The sequence below is a fragment of the Ranitomeya variabilis genome, chromosome 2 (assembly GCF_051348905.1).
Source record: "Ranitomeya variabilis isolate aRanVar5 chromosome 2, aRanVar5.hap1, whole genome shotgun sequence".
Classification (NCBI taxonomy): Eukaryota; Metazoa; Chordata; class Amphibia; order Anura; family Dendrobatidae; genus Ranitomeya; species Ranitomeya variabilis.
In genome coordinates this window covers 133,042,825-133,048,824 of record NC_135233.1, presented here as the reverse complement: position 1 = coordinate 133,048,824, position 6,000 = coordinate 133,042,825, and the positions used below count along the sequence as shown (strand labels likewise).

The 6,000-nt window shown below is 42.6% G+C and overlaps 1 protein-coding gene across 2 annotated transcripts in view; it reads right to left on the bottom strand.

Annotated features, from left to right (window-relative positions):
• Positions 1–1,942: 1,942 nt before the first annotated feature.
• LOC143804674 (proton-coupled folate transporter-like) overlaps positions 1,943–6,000 on the bottom strand; it is a 702,815-nt gene continuing 698,757 nt past the window's right edge. For both annotated transcript variants that reach the window (XM_077283005.1, XM_077283008.1), the window contains one exon: positions 1,943–2,259. The gene's annotated coding sequence lies outside the window, so the exon portion shown is untranslated. The remainder of the gene's footprint in view (positions 2,260–6,000) is intronic.

The following is a 6,000-nucleotide window of genomic DNA, read 5'->3' as shown; positions in this document are numbered from 1 at the left end:
ACCTACACCAGCAGATGACATGGCTCCCCAAACCATCACTGATTGTGGAAACCTCACACTAGACCTCAAGCAGCTTGGATTGTGGCCTCTCCACCCTTCCTCCAGACTCTGGGACCTTAATTTCCACATGAAATGCAAAATTTATTTTCATCTGAAAACAACACCTTGGACCACTGAGCAACAGTCCAGTTCTTTTTCTACTTTGCCCAGGTAAGATGCTTCATGCTTCAGGCGTTGTCTGTTGGTCATGAGTGGCTTGACGTAACTCATGTCATGGACAAGTCTGTGTCTGGTGGCTCTTGAAGCAATGACTCCAGCAGCAGTCCAGTCCTTGTTAATCTCCCCCCAATTTTTAAATGGTCTTTTCTTAACAATCCTTTCAAGGCTGCAGTTATACCAGTTGCTTGTGCACCTTTTTCTACCACGCTTTTTCATTCCACTCAACTTTCCATTAAAATGCTTGGATACAGCACTCTGTGAACAGCCAGCTTCTTTAGCAATTACCTTTTGTGACTTACCCTCCTTGTGAAGTGTATTAATGACTGCCTTCTGGACATCTGTCAAGTTAGCAGTCTTCCCTATATTTGTGGAGCCTACTGAAACCGACAAAGGGACCTTTCTGAATGCTTAGGAAGCCTTTGCAGGTGTTTTTATTTTGTTAATTTTTCTAATTTACTGAGATAATGACTTTTGGGTTTTCATTGGCTGTAAGCCATAATCATCAACATAAACAGAAATAAACATTTGAAATAGATCACTCTGTTTGTAATGACTCTGCATATGAGTTTCACTTTTTGTATTGAAGAATTGAAATAAATTAACTTATTGATGATATATATTCTAATTTTGTGAGAAGCACCTGAATATAAAAATAATTACTCACCACTAGGGTTGAGCAAAACGGGTCGGCAATTTTCAGAAGTCGCCGACTTTTGGCAAAGTCGGGTTTCATGAAACCCGACCCGACCCCTGTGTGGGGTCGGCCATGAAGTCGGCGATCTTCTGAATCTGGAATCGGAATTCCGATACCGATTCCCGATATGTTTAAGATATCGGGAATTGGTATCGGAATTCAGATTTAAGTGTAAAATAAAGAATTAAAATAAAAAATATCGCTATACTTACCATCTGACGGGCCCTGGTACTAACCGGGAACCTTCGTTCCTTAGAATCAGCCTTCCAGGACCTCGCGGTGACGTCACGGTGACGTCGCGGCTTGTGATTGGTCGCGCGGCCGCCCATGTGACCGCTCGCGCGACCAATCACAAGCCGCGACATCACCGTGACGTCACCGAAGGTCCTGGAAGGGCTGATTCTTAGGAAGGAAGGCTGCCGGAACGAAGCAGGGCGTGTCCGAGGGTGAGTATATACCTAATAGGAATATACTCACCCTCGGCTTCGTTCCGGCAGCCTTCCTTCCTAAGAATCAGCCCTTCCAGGACCTTCGGTGACGTCACGGTGACGTCGCGGCTTGGGATTGGTCGCGCGAGCGGTCACATGGGCGGCCGCGCAACAAATCACAAGCCGCGACGTCACCGTGACGTCACCGCGAGGTCCTGGAAGGCTGATTCTAAGGAAGGAAGGTTCCCGGTTAGTACCAGGGCCCGTCAGATGGTAAGTATAGCGATATTTTTTATTTTAATTCTTTATTTTACACTTAAATATGGATCCCAGGGCCTGAAGGAGAGTTTCCGCTCCTTCAGACCCTGGGAACCATTGGAAACCCAATGCACTGCATTGGGTTTTGAGTTTCGGCCGATTTCACTCGACCCGACTTTTGAAAAAGTCGGGTTTCGTGAAACCCGACCCGATCCTATAAAAGTAAAGGTCGCTCAACCCTACTCACCACACACTATTAATTAATTTAATTTAATGCCTTTTTTTTTTATTATTTGACTTTTTTATTTTTCATTAACTTCATAATCACTTACACCTTGTTCCTTTTCTTAAGTTATGTTCGATATCATTCCTGCTGCCATGATTGCATGTGTCTGTCCAGTCATTCTTCTCTTCTGTTTTGGCATCTTTTTGCAGTTGATCTTGCATTATTGGAGACCTGTGGGTGATGCGATTGATGTAATCTCATTGCTTCTCCCCCTCCCCTCTACCTCTTTTACTTGAATGATGTCGAATCCAGAAGTGCTTGAGCTGTGGAGCGGGAGTATCGGTCACATGACGGTCATGACCTCAGTGCTCTCCTGTGACCCGATAGGGCTAGCGGCATATGATTAATGTGTCCATTTGTGTTGATGCTGCACCCTGAAGAAGGCAGTGCAAAAAAAAACATGTTGTGACTGACATTATTACAGGGACAAAGGAGAATTTCAGTATGGAATCCTTCCAATATCTGATCATTATCATACTTCTTATTTTCAATTATTTTTTTCTAATTGCAATAGTCACTTTATGTTTCTCTTCATATGTGGTGAATCATGTTGAATTGATGTCTGATTAATTTTGCATCTACTCCCTTTACTTTGATCCTCCCAACTACATTATTAAAGCAGTCATAACTATCTAACTCTTATACGCAAGAATATGCAAATTATACATTCTATATATTGGGGTTTAGTTTTTATACCTGTTATACAATATATTTCACATGATAATTAGTGATGGGCAAGCACTGAAATGCTTGGGTACTCATTTCTCGGGTAGAACAAATTGGAATACTCGGGTACTTGACCAGAGCAACGAGCCCAATGTAAGTCTATGGGAAACCCGAGTATTTTTACCGCGACCCCCCCCCCAGGTGTTCATTTAAGGTCTAAAAACGTCTGAAAATGATGCCAACACTGCTAAAATGACACAGGAACATCATGGGGATCACCCCTGGAAGCATTTTTGACTCCTTGGTCACAGCAGTAAGCAATGTTGTCAGAATTTCACGACATTTTTAGAGGTGCACCAAAAAACATACAAAAACAAAACCAAAATGGATTTTGCTGGGAAATATGATAAGGTACATCCTTTCCAGGGCAATGACTTGTATGTAAGTTAAAATAATTAACCCCAGACCAAAATGTTCCTCCACTACTTGGGCTATGTTCACAAGCAGCGTTTTTGATGCGTTTTTCAACTTTAAAATTGCTTTCAACCAATTCAAATGCATTCACTGGGACATGTCATTGTAACATTTAACAACCCTAGCTGGCCATGTTGTGTGTGACACATAAGGAGACACATCTTGTGTCATTTATGAAGAAAGGAATTCTTAAAGTCATAAGCCTATTTTTAGAGGGGCATCAGGGGGCATTAAGATTCTTAAAGGGCCATTATTAAACAGTGGGTCTCCTGTTCTGTTATTGCCTATGCAGCGAGTGGCTGGGCTGCCAAGAATTACAACGCACCCCAATACCCTTTCATGAGAGGTACAGGAGGGCTTCCTGAAAAAATGTTGCATTGAATGCAAGGCCTGCCCTGCTATCAAGTCATATGCACCTCAAGAATCCTTTTAACCCAGATACTGGATGGCCACAGGAAAATCCACTCCACATTCTTCAATTGGTCTTGCCATACTGTTTTCTTATGTATTAACTGCAAGGCCTGCCCTGCTACCAAGTGATATGCACCCCAATAAGCCTTTGAACCCAGGTACTGGATGACCACAGGAAAACTCACTTAACATTATTCAGTTGGTCCTGCCATACTGTTTCCTTATGCACTTAATGTAAGGGCCGCCTGACCCAAATTTGCACGCACCCCAATCCCCCCTTTGAAGAAACATGGAGGAGGGCCTCATAAAAGAAACTGCCCCATTACAAAGGAGCGGGTCTCCTAGACTCATAATGCCCACTTACATTTCCTCATGTGGGGTACATTTATTAAAAATATTTTATGGGGATCATAGACACCCTTGCCCAAAAATTGACTGGCTGTAGCAGAAAGGAACATGTTAAACTTGGTGATCTAGTGGCAGAAAATGATGAGACGTTGAGGAAGGCCTCAATAAAAACTAGGCCCAATTTAATGAAGTGGGTCCCTAGACTTGTAATGCCTATACATTAAGTGCATGGGCTGACAAACATTTCCCCATGCAGGGTACATTTTTAAAAAATATTCCAAGGGGATCATAGACACCCTTGCCCAAAAATTGACTAGCTGTAACAGAAAGCAACTTGTTAACCCTGGTGATCTAGTGGCGGAGAGTGATGAGACATTGGGGAAAGCTTCATTAAAAACTAGGCACAATATAAAGGAGTGGGTCTCCTTGACTTGTAATGCCCATACACTATGTGCATGGGCTGACAAACATTTCCCCCTGGGGTAGTAAAACTTTTTTTGGTTTCAAATTAGTAATGGGCATCATAAAAACACCCTTGCACAAAAAATGTTGTGACTTTTGCATCACGGAATACGTTCACCTTGGTGTTCTAGTGGTTGGGGATGATGAGGATGAGGATAAGGAGGAGGATAACACCAAACAGACCAAATCAGGAAGCATATAACCATGTGTGGTTGTGAAGAGGTGCATGAGAATACACCTCCACAAAAATGACAATGTATTTGAGGTTATGTTTCGCTGTTTTCATTCAGTAGTGTACAGAAGTCTTGCCCAAGCCAGCCCTTGTTCATTTCTATAAGAGTCAGCCTGTCAGCATTTTCAGTTGACAGGCGGATGCGCTTATCTGTTATAATTCCACCAGTGGCACTAACAACCCGCTCTGACAGAAAGCTAGCAGCAGGGCAGTCCAGGACCTCCAAGGCATAGAGAGGCAGTTCATGCCACGTGTCCAGCTTGGATACCCAATAATTAAAAGGCACAGAGGAATCCCAGAGGACATTTGTACGATCATCAAGGTACTCCCTCAGCATCTTCCTAAACATTGCACTTCTTGTGACAGCACCCCTTGCCTCTGTGCCGGCACCATGGGAGGGTGTGAGAAAACTGTCCCAGAACTTTGCCATTGTTCCCCTGCCTGTGCTGGATTGTTCTTCTGTCTCTCTCGCTTGGACTCCTTGGTTTTACAACAAACTCTGACGTCTGCTGCCAGCATTCTCAGATGGTAACTTTTTTAGTAAGTCCGCTACAAGGGCCCTCTGGAATGGCAAGATTTTATTACACCTGTCTGCCTCTGGAAGAAGAGATTGAAAGTTCTCCTTGTAGCATGGGTCTAGAAGTGTCATCAACCAGGCAATAGTGTTGAGCGATACTTTCCGATATCGGAAAGTATCGGTATCGGAAAGTATCGGCCGATACCGTCAAAATATCGGATCCAATCCGATACCGATACCCGATCCCAATGCAAGTCAATGGGACGAAAATATCGGAATTAAAATAAACCCTTTATAAACTTGTAGGTTCATTCTACATGAAGGAAAACAACTAAGAATAATGTAGGATGTATTGGGGGACGTGGCGGAGACATTAAAGGCACAGAGGTTTAGCCCAATGTAATAGAATAGCAGGATTTTGTTTTGTTTTTTATGACGTTCGGCGGTAGAAAGATTTTGACTATGTTAATTTTTTTTTTATTTTGTCAGATATTGATGTTTCACTACTTCCACGCCCTTCACCTTCTTTTTTACTTCTCCCACACTTTCTTCTTCATTATCTTCATCATCAGCTTCTTTGACATCAACTTCTTCACCTTATTCATCTTCTTCTTCATCTTCTACCTATTATTTTTTTGGTTACATTGTTCATATTCTTTTTATTTTACTATTATCTTCATCATATTCTACTTCTTCATCATATTCTTATTTGTGACAGGCATTCCCGTAGTTGTTATCTATAAAAGTTTGAAGATTACACCTTCCGTTCTGCCTGTCACAAAACAGTTACATTTGTCCGCGTTCAGTTTGGCCTGCAGCATCAGGCTTTATCCAGGGGCACCACGAGGAGGAACGGACTCACCCCCATACACTGCTTAGTCTTCTTCTGCTTATAATTTAGATAATATTTTTTGCTCTGATATTTAGTGTTATGCTTAATGTTCTTCTGCTCTTTGTTCTGCAGCCTCTTGTTCTTCTGCTTCTCGGTCTTCCAGGTCGTCGTCG